The sequence below is a fragment of the Bidens hawaiensis genome, unplaced genomic scaffold (assembly GCF_021521415.1).
Source record: "Bidens hawaiensis isolate Kalapana, Puna unplaced genomic scaffold, B.hawaiensis_p1.1 tig00013803_1, whole genome shotgun sequence".
NCBI lineage: Eukaryota > Viridiplantae > Streptophyta > Magnoliopsida > Asterales > Asteraceae > Bidens > Bidens hawaiensis.
The window spans coordinates 560,005-579,436 of record NW_027492178.1 but is presented as its reverse complement, the minus strand read 5'-3'; the positions used below and the strand labels follow the sequence as shown (position 1 = coordinate 579,436).

Sequence of the window (19,432 nt, the reverse complement as noted above, 5' to 3'; positions counted from 1 at the left end):
AGTAAAAGAACCAAACTACTGAAGCATACGACATCATGTCTTTTAAGAGAGACATTGATCCAGCCTTTATAGGAGTTGGACATAAAGTGTATCCTTTATCTTAAATATATGAATATATTTTATGAATTTTTTTTATATTTATTATTATTTTTTATTTTTTATGGATGTCAATCTTTACATCTTCCCTAACAATTTCTAGAGGAATCGAGGTATGGCGAATTCAGAATTCAAAGCTCGTGGCTCTTCCCGAGTTTACTCATGGTAAATTTAAAAGAGCAGATTGTTATATCATTTTAAAGGTGTGTTCTCTAATCATACTACAATTGCTTCATGTATGTGTGTAATGCGTATTATTAAGTAGATTTATGTTTTGATCCAACTTTCACTAGTGTTCTATTTTATGGCCACCTGCCCAGAGTAAGCTGCAATTTACGTGTACCGGCTAACTTAATAAGGGTAATGGTGGGCCATGAGTTTTTACGGGTTTTCACGGTTAAAAAAAGAGTTAGATTAACCCAAAGATAAATCTTGAAACTTATTATTTTTTTTACAGACAAATGCTTCAAAGGGTGGCACTTTTCGCTACGACATGCATTATTGGATAGGTAAAGATTCAAGTGAGGTGAGTTTCTCACAAACGCGTTATCTTCGTTACTTATTTTATTTTCTGATTTACATGTAACGGTAACAAGTTATATATATATTATCACATATGTATTTAGTTTTGTGATAATCATTTAATTCAATATATTATATAATTACAGGATGAAGCTGACATTGCAGCCACAAAAACACTTGAACTTGACGCAGCACTTGGAGGGCGATCTGTTCAGTATCGCGAGTTACAAGGATATGAATCAGAAAGGTTCCTTTCTTGTTTCAAGCCATGTATTATGCCAGAAGAAGCCGAATCTCGAGAACACAAAAACCGCATGTTTGTTTGCAAAGGAAAACAAGTTGTGCGCGTAGAAGAGGTGATTAAGTTAATGTTTTACTGCTTTATTCTACATATTACTCCCTCCGTCCCATTAAAAGTGTCCAGATTTCCTTTTTTATCTGTCCCATTACAAATGTCTACTTTCAAAATTTATTAGCCAATTTCCAAGTTTACCCTTAAACACATACAACTAACATTAATAAACAATATTTATGGCCCCAATTTCCAAGGGCATTATTGTCATTTGGTAAGCAAAAAAACAATAATTTAGTTTACCTTAAACTTTGTGTTTTTCAAACTAAGACACTTTGACCGGGACAGAGGGAGTATACAGTAAGAGGGTCTTTTATGTTTTCTGAGTCTTAAGTTATTAATCGAATGCAGGTTCCTTGTGCTCGATCGTCACTCAATCATGATGCAATTTTTATATTGGACACTAAAAATAAGATATTCCAGTTTAATGGATCAAATACTTCAATACAAGAAAGGGCTAGAGCAATAGATGTTGTGAAGTATATAAGTGATACATACCATGATTCAAAGTGTGATATAGCCGCCATCGGTAAGTTAACATTAGTTTAGTATTTAAAAGACTGAAATTAAAATTAATAAAGCTGAAGTTTTGTTTCTGGTTTTATTTAGAGGATGGGAGGCTGATGGCTGATCCTGAAGCCGGAGAATTCTGGACGTTCTTCGGTGGATTTGCTCCCCTTCCATGAAAAACGAACGTAAAAGAGGCTCAAATTAGTCATGATGCTGTACCTACTCAACTATTTTGGTAATATGAATCATCTAAATCATGTTATTACTTGAAACTAGCCGAATGTTATGTTATATAAGCTTAAGTGCTAGATACTTAATCTTTAAAGGGGTTGTGCAATGATAGGCACCTGATTTGAGTGATTCCTTTTTACAAGAGGTCTCAGATTCGAACCTTGCTTTAACTAGATTCCTAGTTTCCGACCATAACCTCTTGAAGGCCCCCTTCCCAGCACAAACTGCGATTTGTTTGATCACGTTGGTTAGCTGGGTCTTGGCGGGTCCTTTGAATTTTCCAGTAACGGTCCTCACACGGGTGTCCTCGAGAATCGTTAAAATTTTAGGCTGAAGGCGAGAAAAATTTTAAACCTTTAGTAAAAAAAAGTTATTGGCTAAAACAATTATATGTTTAAATGGACTTACTTGTTATCATTTGGATTGTGCAAACATAACTTTTTATTATTGAAATGAGCTTAAATAAGTTGAGTAATTGGGTTTAAGCATTAAGAATACATATATTTTTTTTTACATATGTATATATAAAGTTAAAAAAAATATATTCGGGCTGGTGGTCGTCGACCACCCAGCCCTCCTTCAGAGCCGGCCTTGGGTTCTCACGATTACTAAAACTTTTAAATCCTGTCAATTCAAAGGATCTCTTGATTCAATAAATAGCACCTGATTCCAATCTAGCTAGAGGTCTTAAGTTTGAATCTTGCTTCCACTGTTTTCCTATAGTAACCTCTTGAAAACCACTTGTCCAACGCAAGCTGTGATTCACCTGGTCTCGTTGGTTTGCATGGTATTGACGATGTCCTTTGAGTTTTCCGACCACAGTTCTCATGGTTAACAAAAGCAAAAAAGTCAAAAGCACTAAATACTTTTAGATCATGTTCATTCAAAATTTCAAGTGATCTCTTGGTTCAATAATTTAATTAGCAGTTCTGATAAATTAAACGTTTGTTTGGTATTCCAGCGTCAAGGACGGGCAAGCAGAACGTGTTGCTGCTGGTTCCTTGACAAAGAAGTTACTAGAAAACATCAACTGTTATCTTCTGGATTGCAGATCAGAACTATATCTGTGGATGGGACGCGGCACCTCTATAGAACTAAGAAAATCTGCAAGCAAAGCCGCAGAAGTACATTTAATACGATTACGCATTTTCATGCTTGTTATTATGATGATATCACATATGGATCAACTTATCCTTTTTAATCATAATTTACAGGAATATCTACGCGACCACGACAGACCAAGATCCAAAATAATCCGCATAATTGAGTTTTATGAAACAGTATCTTTTCGGTCAAAGTTTAATTTTTGGTCTCAACCGAGTGATGTCCTAGCATCCCAGGATGGTAGAGGCAAGGTGGCCGGTTAGTTATACGATACTCTTTCAATGTTTAAGTAAAATTATGCTAATTAGTTAAGCTTGTTATTTAGCTTTGTTAATTAGTTTTGCAATTAATCGACTATTTGTTGTTAATGATTTGCAGCACTTCTAAAACGGCAAGGGCTCGATATTAAGGGTCTGATTAAAAATGCTCCCAAAGAGGAAGAAGAGGAGGAACCTCAACCATATATTGATTGCAGTGGAGCTTTCGAGGTTTTTACATAATATTTATCTTTGATTCAGTCAATAGTTATGTTTAGGTGTATGCATCTTTTGGTCGTTGTCGGTCCCAACTAACGAATTGACTAATAACGATCCCATATTTTATCGTATCTTTTCCCAACGGTCTGCGACTAATACAATGCTAACGCTGTTAGTTGCAGGTCGCCGGAAAACTCTTTTGACAAGAAAAGTTACATTTTTTACCGGAAAACTCAACCTAAATACCATTGCCACCACCACTTGAGCACCACGATTCCGACGATGGCTCTAGGATTCTAGTGTTCCAATAATTGGGGGTTTTACGTACTAAAAAAAAGTTCCTAAAGGTCCAATATAAGGTTACAAAGATGTTTGGGATGAAAATATTGAGTTTTTCAAAAAAAAGAGAGTTTTCCGTCCAAAAACGTTTTTACGGTGACGTGCAACTAATGGAGTTAACATTCTGTTAGTTGCATACCGTTGGGAACAAATATGATAAAAGGTGAGATTGTTATCAACCAATTCGTTAGTTGGGACATGCGGCGACCAATAGATGAGAGTTGAGATTAATAAAAACCAATACACCTAATTTTTATAATATATTTCTGTATTAATTCTAAACATGATTGTGTAGGTCTGGCTTGTGAATGGTAAAGAAAAGACTCTATTATCAGACATTGGTCAGTGCAAATTCTACACCGGAGATTGTTATATCTTTTAGTATACGTATACCGGCGAGGGTCAAGAGGAATGTCTTTTAGGGACATGGTTTGGAAAGCAAAGTGTTAAGGTGATAAATTTATGGAAATGTTGTAATGCTTCATAAGTTTAAAAAATAAAACCATATGTAACTAATGTACTTATCTAACAAAACATGTTTTGTAGGAAGATAGGGAATCAGCTCTCGCACAAGCGTACAAAATGCTCGAGTCGGTCAAGTTTCTAGCTACTCAGGTAAGCCAATGTTGTAACTTTTTTAACAGTTTTAGCATGTGTTTATAGGGTGGGGTTAAAATAAAAAGTGAAGTGTGTCTAAGAAGTGTAAGAAGTAATCAGGTGCGTTAGATATGTTGATCTGATAGCGGATATGGAAAGTTTCTTTTATTTTAGTTGCGGTGTGTTTTATTAGATCTAATGGTGAAAACATACTTTCTACACTTCTTATAAAAAATTTACTTCTTATTATAACCTTGCTCTATGTTTATATATACTGATGATCTGATTTTATAAATCTGTAGGCTCGTGTATACGAAGGGAATGAACCGTTCCTTTTCTATGCAACATTTTAGAGCTTTGTGGTTCTCAAGGCGTGCTTCAACTAAGGAAGGAGGAGAATACATTAAAACATTGTAATTTTCTTTTCATTCATATTATAAAATTTAGTATATTTAATATATTCTCAGGGTGGTCTCAGTAACGGATACAAGAATTACATATCAGAAAAGGGAATACCAGATGAGACTTATAAAGAGGATGGAATTGCATTGTTTCGAGTTCAAGGCTATGGACCAGAAAATATGCAATCGATTCAAGTTGAAGCCGTAAGTGAGATCGTTAAAAACACTAATGACAAAAAAATCTAAAATGTGTAATACTTTGATCACTAGGTTCGTATTTTCACGTACCTACACATGTATAAGTTATATACATAAACGAACAATCAAGCTAACTTGTTCATATTTTCTTATCAAATTTTTTAATATTGCAAAAATGGATTATTCATTTTTAATATATATTTTTTTGTTTTCATTTAATTTCCCATAAGACATTATATATATTTTTTGAATTGGCTCAGGTTGCTTCATCTTTGAACTCCTCTTATTGTTTATATATTACACAAAGATTCACTAGTCTTCACTTGGAAGGGCAGCCAAACATCAGTAGAGGACCATGAACTTGCCGATAGGCAGCTCGATGTCATAAAAGTATGCTTCTTAACGATATTATAATCGTGTATATATATATATATATAAGTATGAAACTTATTTCAGATAAGTGACTAATAATATTTATAAAATTATTCAATTTTTCACGACGATGGTTGCAGCCTGAATTGCAGACGAGAGTGTTTAAAGAACGAGCCGAGTCTGACGAATTTTGGGAAATTTTAGGTGGAAAAACCGAATTTGGAAACCAAAAAATTCCAAGGGACGCTGAAAGAGATCCGCATTTATTCTCATGCACATATTCTAAAGGTGTAACCGGCTTTAGGATGAACTTTACCATATTTTTAAGTGCACTTGTGAAAATTTGACTAACTCGTTTTCGGTCTTTGCTTTTAATGGAACCGTTTCTTGTTCAGGAGAAGGTCTGCGAGTAAGTATTAAATTTGAACGTTTGGAATAAATTCTTTTTGGCTTTTAAAAGTTGATTAGGATTTGTTGATGCAGGTGTATGAGATATACAACTTTAGTCAAGGTGATTTGATGGCAGAAGATATGTATATTCTTGATTGTCATACAGAATTATTTCTTTGGGTAGGACAAGAGGTTAATCCAAAAGACAAGACACAAGCACTAACTATTGGTCAGGTATGATTTTTTCCTTTGAAGTACTATATATCATTGATTAATTTAATCAGGGCCGTAACCGAGAATCGTTATATTTTCTGGGCTTTAAGTCAAAGGGTTTCTTGTTGGGTTTAAACAATTAAATTTTTAAATGAGCTTGTGAATTTTTTACAGAAATATCTGGAATGGGATGTTCTTCTTGTTGGATTATATCTTCAAACCCCAATATTTATCATAACGGAAGGAAGCGAGCCACCATTCTTTACACGTTCTTCAAGTGGGATTCGACGAAATCTTCAGTAAGTTATCTCCTCACAGTCGTTATAATTTGGGTACATCACATCATAGTCAGCTCAACCTTTCTAGAGGCCTAAATCTAATATAAAATCGAAATTTCGTAAAAAGAAAAAAAATTATAATCCTAACAATATGGGAATATGATCACACAAATAGTTTGTACACAATTTCTAAAAGGCTCATATTCACACTTCTATAGTTATAGTGAATAAAGAACCTTTTAAAGATAAATGATTTTTTTTCTAAAAAAATGTTGAATCAACATTAGATTTGAGACATTGAAAGGTAAGAGAGTTGTAACCGGAATGAAAAAATAGAATGCGAATCGAACATAGTCAAATCTTAACTATAATAGACCCTTATAGGGTGCGCAAGTGATGTGCGAAAATATATATATATAAATAAAACACAAGTCGCAACTAAGCATTAAAAACCAAACAATCTATCCTAGTTCACACAAACGGCAAGTGTACCGGTCGCGTATAGCACAGATGAGGAAAGTCCGGATATCGAACTCGAAGACACGTGAAAACGTTTATAATCACTAAACTCTAACCAAGACTCACCAAAATATTTAATTGATTTTTTATTAGATTTGATTTAACTACTTAACTTAACTAAATGAAAACTTTTAACAAAACTTCGGAAACTTTGACTGTAGTGATAAAAACGTCTACCTATGTAAGAATCATATTGAAGGAGATGACAAGACAATGGATTGAAAACTCTCACGACACCGGTCCTAAAGGATGACACAACTAAGGTTCGCTCAAGAAGGTCAGATCACCTCTCGGTCTTACTAACAAACTCTAACTTATCTTAGTTGATTTTAAGAACAAACCGGGAAAACAAATTATTAACGTGTTCTAATGCCGACTCACCTCTCGGTCTCACCGACACACTAGCCTAATGGAAATGAATACTACGCAACCAAGGATAGAGGAACAATTCAACTTAACTTAAACTAGACCAACTAATCGCTCAAACACCCAAACCCGACAAGAACAAAACCCGCTCTCGCGCGATCTTAATTCTAACAAGTAAAAGTAATGAGACGATTTTACCTCTTATCACCTCTCGGTATCTAAGAAGGTGTTTCACAACTGATTTTATCTAATTAATTTACCCACTTATCTCTACGGTTGTACTTCCCGCAAATAAACCCTAAACACAAAGTAAAGAGCCTTAAACATGCAACAACTAATCAAAACCGATTCAATTAATTAAAGCACGAGGTTATTAGGTATAATCAAACAAAACACAGCCACTAAACACAATCTAATTTACTGTTAAATCAAACTTTACATTAACAATTTAAGTCATGATCATTAACAATCCATATTACTAGTCAAAACCTAACAATATTCATCAAACCTAGGTAGAAGAAACAAGATTAGCTACTCATTAAGTTTGGACAGCCATTAACATTCAAGTAAATCATCATAAACATCAACATAAACATAATCAAACTCATTCAAGATCCAAGAATAACTAAATCAAAGTCAAACAATCAATTACTTGCAAAACAATCCAAAGAAAAAGATCAATTCAACTAGTTAGGGTTCTTGAACAAAAAACAAAGTTTAAAGATGATTACTTAGGGTTATATGAGCTGAGTTTATGGATGTATTTGATGCCTAGCAGCTGCACAAGAGTCTCCTTGGTGTTCTTCTTCCTCTCCAGCCGTCACAGCCACCACAGCCGCCAAACTTTTCTTCTTTTTCCTTCTCCTTTGCTGCTGCCGATCGGAACTATGGATAGGAGTTAGGGTTTTTTTATTTTCGGGATTTAGGGCTGGATAATGGCTGAAAACTAAGTTAATTAACTTAATATAATATCATGTAAGGCTTCTAACTTGTGGGCTTGGGTCGGGCCTTGAGTTGTAGCTTTAAAACTTGACCAAAAAGGCCCCTAAAGTCTTCCCAACTTAACTCTTTTTTCACCATCTTTCATAAACCTACAATTAACATTTAAACTTTGTAAATTATTGCACTTAACCCCCAATACTTTCATAAAATAAACAATTAAGCATAAAAACCATGATAAAATCATAAGGAAAGTAAATGTGTTTTACTACACATCAAACATCCCCACACTTAAGACTTTTTCGTCCCTGAAAAAGATTTTACTGCCGTTGGATCATAATCGGAAAATCAAAGTCAAATCAAACATATAGATTAGATTTTAAAGCTCAGAAAAACGCAAAAACCGCGATCATCGATATTGTTGTCCACCTAAACCCATGCCTTAATCTTTACCGGGACAAATAAGATCCGACAATAATATTACTTAGTGGTTTACACAATTAAGACCCGCTTATTTTCAGCTTTTACCGGACCAGACCACCAAACTTGACTTAAACCTCAAAGTTAGCAGATTTAAAACTTTGTTGCTCAATATTTATGAATAGTTAAGACGATCAAGGGTATTGTTTATCCACCTAAGCTTAAGCATCAAAGTCTACCAAGCAGCCATTAGATACGATTAAGGTTCAATTTATTAATAGCTAGTGTTCCCCACAACATGACATACCCCCGTTATCAAGCAATACCCCAAATCCATCACCATAGGTGAGTATGCAAAATTTCATCTGTAGGGCTTACGTGTAGCGTGTCCCTTGTGGTCCGTTTCTTAATGGAAATGAGACGTGAGCAAGGGGACCCCACATGGCTAACAGCGTGGATGATCAAGTCTGTAGTGTATTTGTACTTTTGTACGTTTTGTGATAATGTTTATAGACTTATAAGTGTTTGCTCTTTGGCTTTATTTTTAAATATCCACAACCCCACTTAGGAATTGTGAATACCCAGATAAATAGATTGCATACAGACCCATGGTCTCTGGACCCGAAGCATCCCATCAATACAGGATTTAAGGTTATAAATCCATACGCCAATGAGGTGTAAAACACTAAACTAGCAGTTTAAGATTTATATCACAGGCTACACGGCATACTCTAACGTTAAACCTACCCAAGTATCATATGATAACGTATTCAAAATTTTAAAACTCATGATACTTCCACTTTTTTCATACCAAAATTTGAGGCTTGAGTATGGCCCGACCTTTCATTGTTTATTTTCCACGGACAAAACGCTTTACCCACAAAAGATTTCCGTTTAACCGTTTTATCAAATTTGCCCTTTCATTTTCAAGGCTGAGCCTACCGACACATCCCAAGTTAAGTGCGTTTTCTTTTATTTATCTCATATTATTAGTAGTTTGAAAAACCAATTTCCGATAAATATCGTCATCTCCCACTTTAATGCAAAAGAAACTAAAAACAAGGGACATTTTTTTTAAACATAATCGAAAACGAAAAACAAGTGAAAATTTTTTATTTTTTTATTTTTTTTTACAACTAAGTAAAATAAATTCCCATCCCCACACTTAGAACGAAATCGTCCTCGATGAGAACAAGGAAAGGAAATAAAATAAAAATAAAACGTAAAGCATAAAATTAAAACTTGAAAGATTAGAAATTAAAATAGAGAACGGGTTACTCCCCTGGTTTAGATGCAGATTCTTCATCAGATGTGTATGACTCGAACGAACGACCGTATAGCATTTCATTCGCGGCCGCAACCTCGGGTGAACCAGTTCCAAAACGCCATCAGAGCTACCATGCGCATAATAATACCTGTAAAAACTCAAACTCGCTCGCATGTAGCGGCGTACGAAACAGAAAACAAAAACATAAGAAATAAACATATTTTTGTGTTTTTGAATTTTTTTTTATAAATATAAATAAAAATAAAACAAATGAAAAACAGATTATAAAGAGAATCATAATACAAACTCTACAACTCGGGCTGTCTCCCGAGTGATGCATTCATCACGCTTATTCCTCGGTGAATGAGTCAAGGTAGAACACCTAACTGTCTGATCAGTTATCGGCTCTCCTATGTAGTGCTTCAATCTATGTCCGTTCACCATAAACTTCCCGCTTCGATCTTGTATCTCAATCGTGCCATACGGGAAAACCTCAGTGACCGTGAACGGTCCCGACCATCGGGATTTCAGCTTTCCCGGGAATAACCTCAACCGTGTGTTATACAGTAAAACCTTATCCCCACACTTGAAATGCTTATTAACCTTCAATTTCCTGTCATGCAGTTCCTTCATATGCTCCTTATACCAAAATGATTGTGCGTATGCGTGATCCCGGAGCTCCTCTAATTCGTGTAATTGATGGAAACGATTACCCTCTACGGCTGGTAAATCAAGATTAACCCTTTGAAGGGCCCATGAAGCGCGGTGTTCCAATTCAACAGGAATATGACAGGCCTTCCCATAAATCATCCGAAATGGTGTGGAACCAGTCGGAGTCTTGTAGGCTGTACGGAAGGCCCACAGAGCGTCATCTAATTTGTTGGACCAATCCCGACGATTTGAACCAACGTTTTCTCGAGAATACGTTTGATTCCCCGATTACTCATTTCTACTTGCCCACTAGTCTGTGGGTGGTAAGCGGTCGCAAGCCGATGGGTGACCCCATAACGCTTCAACGCCTTATCCATCTGCGAGTTGCAAAAGTGAGTACCTCGATCACTGATCAAGGCTTTCGGGACTCCAAAACGAGCAAATAGACTTTTTAGAAAACGGACTACCACTCGGGCATCATTGGTGGGTAGAGCTTTGGCCTCAACCCACTTAGACACGTAATCGACGGCCACGAGTATGTATTTGTTTCCACGCGAAGATGGAAACGGTCCCATGAAATCAATACCACAAATATCAAAAACCTCACAAACTTGAATGGCATTCTGGGGCATTTCGTTTCGCGAAGAAATGTTGCCGACACGCTGGCAGCGATCACAACTCTTAACGAACAGATGAGCATCCTTAAAGATATATGGCCAGTCAAAACCAGAATCAAATACTTTCTTTGCCGTAGAACTCACACCGTGGTGACCTCCAGTCGGTCCCACATGACAATGGCTCAAAATTTGCCATCCTTCCTTGACATCTACACACCTTCTAATAAGCTGATCAGCACCAATGCGGAAAATATATGGATCGTCCCAAAGGTAAAATTTGATGTCAGCAAAGAATTTCTTCTTTTGCTGGTAAGGCATCATTGGGAGGTATCCGTTAGCAAGATAGTTCGCGAAATCAGCAAACCATGGAAAACCTTCCTCTTGTGCAGTAACAAACATCAGACTCTCCGTCGGAAAACGATCGTCGATCCTAACTCCCGAATCTCCTAAATCAACTCCCTCTAAACGTGAAAGATGATCAGCCGCCACATTCTCGGCCCCCTTTTTATCACGGATCTCTATATATGACTCTTGAAGCAACAGGATCCATCGGATAAGACGAGGCTTAGCATCCTGCTTGCTAAAAAGATATCTAATAGCGGCATGATCCGTATAAACAATCGTTTTGGACAAAATCAGATAGGACCTAAATTTGTCGAAAGCGAACACCACAGGTAAAAGCTCTTTTTCGGTGGTGGTATAGCTTTCCTGTGCGCCATTTAAGGTTCGGCTCGCATAGTAGATCGGATGGAAATGTTTATCCTTCCGTTGTCCAAGAACCGCTCCGACTGCGAAGTCACTCACGTCACACATTAACTCGAATGGTAACGACCAGTCGGGAGCAACCATGATTGGGGCGTTAACGAGTTTGTCTTTTAGAAGATCAAACGCCTCGATACACTGCTCAGAAAAAACAAATGGAGCATCCTTCTCCAAAAGTTTGGTCATTGATCTCGCGATTTTAGAAAAATCTTTGATGAACCGGCGGTAGAACCCGGCATGACCTAAAAAGCTACGAATTGATCTCACAGAAGTAGGCGGGGGAAGATTAGAAATGGTCTCGACCTTTGCCCGGTCAACCTCTATCCCCGCACTTGAGATTCGATGACCTAGAACAATGCCCTCGCGAACCATGAAATGACATTTTTCCCAGTTAAGGACTAGGTTGGTGTCAACGCAGCGGGACATCATCCTCTCGAGATTTGATAAACAATGGTCGAAGGAACTCCCAAATACGGAAAAATCGTCCATGAACACCTCCATGGAGTCCTCGATCATATCATGGAAAACGGCCACCATACACCTCTGGAATGTGGCCGGAGCGTTACAAAGTCCGAACGGCATACGTTTGTAAGGAAACGTTCCGTAAGGACAGGTGAAAGTAGTTTTCTCCTGGTCGTCGGGAGCTATCGGAACCTGGAAGTACTCGGAGAAACCATCTAGGAAGCAGTAGTACTGCTGACCAGCTAAACGCTCTAACATCTGATCAATGAATGGGAGAGGAAAGTGGTCTTTCCTGGTGGCATCATTCAATCGGCGATAGTCGATGCAGACACGCCATCCCGTCACAGTCCTCGTGGGAATAAGCTCGTTCCTCTCGTTGGTGACGACAGTCATGCCACCCTTTTTAGGAACCACTTGGACTGGACTCACCCAAGCACTATCAGAAATGGGGAAAATGATCCCCGCATCAAGGAGTTTAATGATCTCCTTCTTTACGACCTCTTGCATTTTCGGATTAAGCCGCCGTTGCGACTGGACGACAGTTTTAAAATTTTCCTCCATGAGGATTTTATGAGTGCAAAACGAAGGGTTGATACCCTTGATGTCGATAATCTTCCAAGCAATAGCCTCCTTGTGCTCTCGTAGCACCCTCAACAACTTCTCCTTCTCGACCTCGGTCAACGCAGATGCAATGATAACCGGAAGCTTCCTCTCTTCATCTAAAAATGCATAATCAAGATGGGAAGGTAAATCCTTAAGCTCTAAGGAAAGAGGAGGACTCTCGACCGAAGGTCGGTCCATCGAATCGTCTCGTACGATCTCAGCAAACATGCCAGATTCAGGGGTATGCGACTCGGTGTCGTCATTTAAGGACTGATTGGTTACGGCAACTATTTCAATTTCCGGAATCTCCCTATCGAGAATCTGGGTGTCGGAGGCAGATCCTCCACAAATTTCGCTGAGAAACTCCCCAACATGCTCCATGATGGTATCAATGAAGTATAAGGAGTCATCAGTAGACTTGGGGTGTTTCAGTGACTGTCGAACGTCAAAGGTGATGTTCTCATCCCCAACTCTTAAGATTAATTTACCCTCGCAGACTCGATCAATGCCTGTGCAGTGACAAGGAACGGTCGGCCCAAGATGAGTGGGACACTATTGTCATCGTTCATGTCCAGGATGACAAAGTCCACCGGGAAGATGAACTTGTCGACACGAACAAGCATGTTCTCGACCACCCCTCGGGGGTATTTCACAGAACGATCAGCAAGCTGGATACTCATATGGGTAGGCCTCGGTTCGCCTAGTCCCAACTTGCGATACACGGAATACGGCATGAGATTAATACTGGCACCAATATCTGCCAGCGCATGGACGACCGTATTATCACTCAAGATGCAGGGAATTGTGAAACTCCCAGGATCGGACATTTTTTTTGGTAACTTTCTCTGCAAGACTGCAGAGCAACCCGCACTCAGAGGAATGGAAGAGATTTCGGCTAACTTTTCTTTGTTCGAAAGAATATCCTTAAGAAACTTTGCGTATTTGGGCATTTGCGTAAGTGCCTCAAGGAAAGGAATATTAAGATGAAGTTGCTTCAGAAGATCAAGAAATTTGGAGTTCTGCTCCTCGTCTCTATCCCTACGGACTCTCCCGGGATATGGGAGTCTAGGTTTGTAGACTCTCGGTGGTGTGCTGGGTAATGGTTGGTTCTCGGCCTGTGTTGAACTTCCGGGGCTGTGCCTCTGATGCACCTTGGCCGGTGGAGACTCCAACTGAATCTCCTCGTCTACCTTCTCCTCTACATCTACCGCAGGCTCGTTAACGACTCCTCTCGTCGCCTCTTGAATCACGGGCTCGCTACGTGCCCCTGCACCGCTCCTTGTCGTCACAGCCTTCGCGAACGCATTCGGATTTTGTTCAGTGTTACTTGGAAGTGTACCTGGCGACCTCTCATTTAGACGACTTGCTATCTCTTCTATCTGAAGCTCAAGATTTTGAATTGACGCTCCTTGATTTCTCATGAATGACTCGTGCTCCCGGAATTTCTCTTGAGTTTCTTTGTGACGGGAGTCCTCTCGAGTCATGAGTTGCGACAGCATCTGTGTCTGCTGTGCCATCATCTCCTCTAATGTGGGCTTCTTCTCCCCACTACTCGTTCCCTCACCGGAATCCTGGAATAGGCTCTGACGTTTCTGGAAGCCGGACTGATTTCCGTTCCTCCAGTTGGAATTTTGGTTACCTCTCCACCCCGAATTATAAGAATTGAAAGAATGTTGATTTCGGTTTGGATTATTAACGAAGTCGACCGCCTCCTCCTGGAAACCTACGGGGAACTTAACAGTATCATGTCCCCCTCTACAGATCTCGCATAACTTACTTTTCACCTGCAAGTCCTTCACGATCTTTGCTAACGCTTCAACTTGTGCCGCAAGTGCGGTGCTCGTGTCGACCGAATGCATGCCGCGTGATAGGGAATCGACGGTTTTGGTACTCTTAACTGGTGGTCGCTGGTATCCACTCATGGCTAAACCGTTAAACAAGGCAATGCACTCATCTGTATCATTCGTTGTCAGTAGGTTACCTCCTGCAGCTGTGTCGAGCATACTCTGAGTTGGCAATGACACTCCGTTGTAGAACTTCTCAACAACCGCCCAGTCTTGTAGGCCGTGGTTTGGACATAACGCAAGTAGATTTTTGAACCTTTCCCACGCCTCGTAGAAGCTCTCGGTGTCCTCCATCTGGAAAGAATGAATTTGGTTACGCAAACGAGCGGCCTTAGCCGGAGGATCGTATTTTTCAAGAAATTGGGTCTGCATGGCAGCCCAAGTAGCAATGGATCCCTGTGGGAGGGACTCAAGCCACAGACTCGCATGATCAACGAGTGAGAACAGAAAGATTCGGAGTTTGATGGCGTCTTCGGATACGCCGGCAAGATGAAACGTGTCGCAATTCGTGTGATGCGAGTGATATGAGCATGTGGGTTCTCATGGAGTAACCCGTGAAATTGAGCAGAATGAGAAATCGTGTTCAGAACATTAGATGGAATCTGCCAAGTCGTTTGAACTCCTATAGCTGGTGGAGCAATGCTGGATCTCGTGCCAGCATCGACCGAACGGCCCCGGTCTGCAACTGTCCTCCTCGGTGGTGGATTCGCGTCGCCCATAATCCTATCCCTAATGACGGGTTCAGAAAAAGTAGGAGAAAAGAACGTATTACCGACGGATGTAGATGAACTAGGAGACAGTTTTGTACGACGTCTCTCAAAAAGCTCTCTCTGGTTCGGGAAATCCTTCAATTTCTGGTGGTCCTAGAGATCGAGTACGTCGCATACAACTATTAAAATAAATAAAAGAAACTATAATTAGCTAAACTATTTTAAACTAACAAACAAAACAAATAAGAAAGACAAGTAGTAAACAAGGCAAGTCCTAACTCGAGTCGTTCTTAATACGCCTCAAACCGTGTCCCCGGCAACGGTGCCAAAAACTTAATGTGCGAAACAATATATATATAAATAAAACACAAGTCGCAACTAAGCTTTAAAAACCAAACAATCTATCCTAGTTCACACAAACGACAAATGTACCGGTCGCGTATAGCACAGATGAGGAAAGTCCGGATATCGAACTCGAAGACACGTGAAAACGTTTATAATCACTAAACTCTAACCAAGACTTACAAAAATATTTAATTGGTTTTTTATTAGATTTGATTTAACTACTTAACTTAACTAAATGAAAACTTTTAACAAAACTTCGGAAACTTTGACTGTAGTGATAAAAACGTCTACCTATGTAAGAATCATATTGAAGGAGATGACAAGACAATGGATTAAAAACTCTCACGACACCCGTCCTAAAGAATGACACAACTAAGGTTCGCTCAAGAAGGTCAGATCACCTCTCGGTCTCACTAACAAACTCTAACTTATCTTAGTTGATTTTAAGAACAACCCGGGAAAACAAATTATTAACGTGTTCTAATGCCGACTCACCTCTCGGTCTCACCGACACACTAGCCTAATGTAAACGAATACTACGCAACCAAGGATAGAGGAACAATTCAACTTAACTTAAACTAGACCAACTAATCGCTCAAACACCCAAACCCGACAAGAACAAAACCCGCTCTCGCGCGATCTTAATTCTAACAAGTAAAAGTAATGAGACGATTTTACCTCTTATCACCTCTCGGTATCTAAGAAGGTGTTTCACAACTGATTTTATCTAATTAATTTACCCACTTATCTCTACGGTTGTACTTCCCGCAAATAAACCCTAAACACAAAGTAAAGAGCCTTAAACATGCAACAACTAATCAAAACCGATTCAATTAATTAAAGCACGAGGTTATTAGGTATAATCAAACAAAACACAGCCACTAAACACAATCTAATTTACTGTTAAATCAAACTTTACATTAACAATTTAAGTCATGATCATTTACAATCCATATTACTAGTCAAAACCTAACAATATTCATCAAACCTAGGTAGAACAAGCAAGATTAGCTACTCATTAAGTTTGGACAGCCATTAACATTCAAGTAAATCATCATAAACATCAACATAAACATAATCAAACTCATTCAAGATCCAAGAATAACTAAATCAAAGTCAAACAATCAATTACTTGCAAAACAATCCAAAGAAAAAGATCAATTCAACTAGTTAGGGTTCTTGAACAAAAAACAAAGTTTAAAGATGATTACTTAGGGTTATATGAGCTGAGTTTATGGATGTATTTGATGCCTAGCAGCTGCACAAGAGTCTCCTTGGTGTTCTTCTTCCTCTCCAGCCGTCACAGCCACCACAGCCGCCAAACTTTTCTTCTTTTTCCTTCTCCTTTGCTGCTGCCGATCGGAACTATGGATAAGAGTTAGGGTTTTTTTATTTTCGGGATTTAGGGCTGGATAATGGCTGAAAACTAAGTTAATTAACTTAATATAATATCATGTAAGGCTTCTAACTTGTGGGCTTGGGTCGGGCCTTGAGTTGTAGCTTTGAAACTTGACCAAAAAGGCCCCTAAAGTCTTCCAACTTAACTCTTTTTTCACCATCTTTCATAAACCTACAATTAACATTTAAACTTTGTAAATTATTGCACTTAACCCCCAATACTTTCATAAAATAAACAATTAAGCATAAAAACCATGATAAAATCATAAGGAAAGTAAGTGTGTTTTACTACACATCAGCAAGCTTCAACTTGTTTTTTTTTACACTCGAGCCGCTGTTACACACCAAAGTCCAATATCCTAATGTTTATATGTTTACAGTTGCAGGGGAACTCTTTCAAAAGAAGGTTGTCTCTTATAAAAGACGGAGGCCGTTCGACCATGAATCTGGTAGCGAGACAGTTTATTTAAATTTAAATTTCCTTCGAACAAAATAAAAATTTTATTTATCCAACTCATATTGATTCATTGCATTTTAGTTCATACTTATTTATCTTAATGTGATACTTATTACATCAACAGAAGCGAAAAAAGAGAGGACCCGTATTTGGAGGTAGATCAGCTTCAGAAAAACCAACACGGTCAAGGAGTGTGTCGTTCTCTGACCGACCACGTGTCCGAGGCAGATCTCCAGCCTTCAATGCTCTTGCTTCCAAGTTTGATAATCCAGGTGGAGTTAGGAATCTCTCAACTCCACCTCTACTTCTAAGTAGTAAGCTTAGTAGTAGTAGCAGCAGCAGCAGCAGCAGTAGCAGTAACAACACTGGTGGTGGCAGTCATGATAGCTCCAAAGCTATATCCAAGTCTAAAGCTATAGCATCACTAACTGCCTCTTTTGACAAACCGATACGTGAAAAACTTTTGCCTCTTTCGGTAAAAGGTAATATATTCTTTGGTAAAATGTCCCGTCTTCGGTTTTATATTCTTTATTATTTTTGTTAATACTATGATTTTGTTATGTTATCAGTGAACACTGATCCAACACAAAAGTTTGAGTCAACTCCTAGAGTAAACCCAATGAGTAGTAGAAGATATTCACCAACAATAAAGGAAGATTCTAAAGATAGTGAGGCTGAAGCTGATGAAGGCGTCACAATATACCCTTATGATTGTTTAACGATATCATCAACTAACCCTGCTCCTGATATTGATGTAACCAGACGAGAGGTAAGTTTTTTTTAAATTATTTGTTAGAAAAAAAGGTGACTAATAACATCTCATTTATTTGTGAAACCCTTTCATCATCAAATCTTAATTATATTATTAACTTCCTAACAATAAATAACATGTAACATAGAATAAACTTGATTTTCTGTTTTAGATTTGCATAATAATTTCGTTTTTGAATGTTATATGCAGATGTATCTATCGAAAAGCGAGTTCAGGGAGAAATTTAATATGACGAAAGAAGCTTTCTCCAAGATGCCAAAATGGAGACAAATTAAGATGAAAACTTCACTTAAGTTGTTCTAAGCTTCCTACATATAAAGAAAAGTTCATAAATCAATCAACAAAATACTTTAGTCTATAGTCTATACATAAAATCCATATATTAATCCGACTAAAGATTTTATGTCTGTTGCAGAGGTGTATAATTCAAATGCATTTGCTTGCTTACTTTGCTATATAGCTTTCCATTCTTCTAGGAGTTAATTGCTCCCATTTTTGTATATTAGGCTTACTTATCCATCCATTATACATTGGTAATTTGTCTCATGGCTATTATATGCAGACTGAGTTAATTAATATGTGTGCAACAACATATTATGAGGGGATATCGGAACTTTTTATTAATGGGATCATCCATACGCACACAATCTGACATCTAATCCCACATCATTCTAAAGGGTTGTCTGGATAGAAGTCGAACGACCAAATGGATCAAAAGTTTAAATGTTTGATTGCCTATGGCCAGAAAGGCCGTCTAGATATTGGTCAAACAACCAGTCTGACTAATAATTTTCAAAGTTTGACTCATTATGGTTAGAACAACCATCTGAATATTGCACAAACCGCCATTCAGACCAATAGTTATAAAATAAAAAAGTACTACAAAATCAATAAGTCTTCGTTGATAAAAAAACTGCTTAGGATATTAACATGCGGGAATCTAATGACACATTCTATTTGCATATATACAATTCAACAAAAAGTTAGAGAGATTGAGAGCTCAATAGGGGGAGGTATGGCCGGAAAGGAAGAACCGATTCAAACATAGTCTACCCTTAAAAGAACCGATTCGAAAATAGCAACACGTTTGAGATTTTTCTTTTTGTATAGTCGAACCAAACGTGACGAAAATATAGAGTTTACAAAAAAATATCATTACTACATATGAATATGATAATAATCTTAGTTTCATCCCTATGTAACATAACATGCAATACATTA

At 38.1% G+C, this 19,432-nt stretch overlaps 1 pseudogene; it reads left to right on the top strand.

Annotated features, from left to right (window-relative positions):
• The first annotated feature begins 35 nt into the window (after positions 1-35).
• LOC143544930 (villin-5-like) lies at positions 36-18,945 on the top strand (annotated as a pseudogene).
• The last annotated feature ends 487 nt before the right edge of the window (positions 18,946-19,432 follow it).